General features: G+C 57.5%; 1 protein-coding gene across 2 annotated transcripts in view; it reads left to right on the top strand.

Moving 5' to 3' along the window:
• GPHN (gephyrin) overlaps positions 1-814 on the top strand; it is a 533,352-nt gene that overhangs the window by 1,096 nt on the left and 531,442 nt on the right. The window lies entirely within an intron of this gene.

The raw sequence follows: 814 nt of genomic DNA, 5'->3' as shown, positions 1-814 counted from the left end.
CGCAGTCTGAAGCATGCCTCTCTCGGCTGGCCCGCGCGCTCCCTCGGCTACTGCTTGTCCCAGAGAGGGGGGAAACCCCTTTTCCACCCCCTCCCTCTTTTCCCTTCCCCCTACTTGGGCGGCCCCGCGCTGCCCTAGCAGTGCTTTCGCGGGGCACCAGCCACAGACGACATGGATGTTCTTTAGGCGAAACTCTGCTCGGTCTCAGGCTGCCCCTCGCGATCCGGGAATCCCCTTTGCCACCCATGGGACACTCTTCGTTCCCCACCCCGGGAGGTGGGGATCGGCTTCCACCCGGACCTCGGAAAGTGTTTGCATTCTGCCTTCCCAAGTGGAGGGCCCTCTGCCCACCTCTTCGTTTTCTTAGAGGGAAGGCTGTAGCCTGCGACTGGGGATCCAGCCTTTCTACTTGAGAGGGAAGGATTCCCCTACTCGGGCTCTTCTGTCCCCCTCCCTTCTGGGACCTCCCCCCACCCTCCCGAGGCTTGTGAGGAGCGCACTTTTCTCGGGGCGCGTTTCCCTCCCTCGCGGAAGCCGTGTGTGCTCTGCATGTCTGATTCCGTTGCGTTGTATTTGGGTAATATCCCTCAGTTCGGCGACAGGCAGTTGCTGCAGGGCATGACTTCTGAGATGAATAGCAAGCCGATTTGTAGGGGTTTCTGCTGTGGTTCTGTAGTTGGTAAGGTTTCTATGTAATTGAGTGGCGAGGTGGGGGTTAAAGAACTATATTTGGAACCTGAGAGCTTAGTTCGGAGGGAAGGAAATCCAAGACTTAACTGATTTTGGAAAAAGAAGCGATGTAGACGGGAATCCT

The sequence above is a fragment of the Bison bison genome, unplaced genomic scaffold, assembly GCF_000754665.1.
Source record: "Bison bison bison isolate TAMUID 2011002044 unplaced genomic scaffold, Bison_UMD1.0 scf7180017864239, whole genome shotgun sequence".
Taxonomy (NCBI): domain Eukaryota; kingdom Metazoa; phylum Chordata; class Mammalia; order Artiodactyla; family Bovidae; genus Bison; species Bison bison.
The sequence above is the reverse complement of the archived record's forward strand: the minus strand, read 5'-3'. Positions and strand labels throughout refer to the sequence as shown.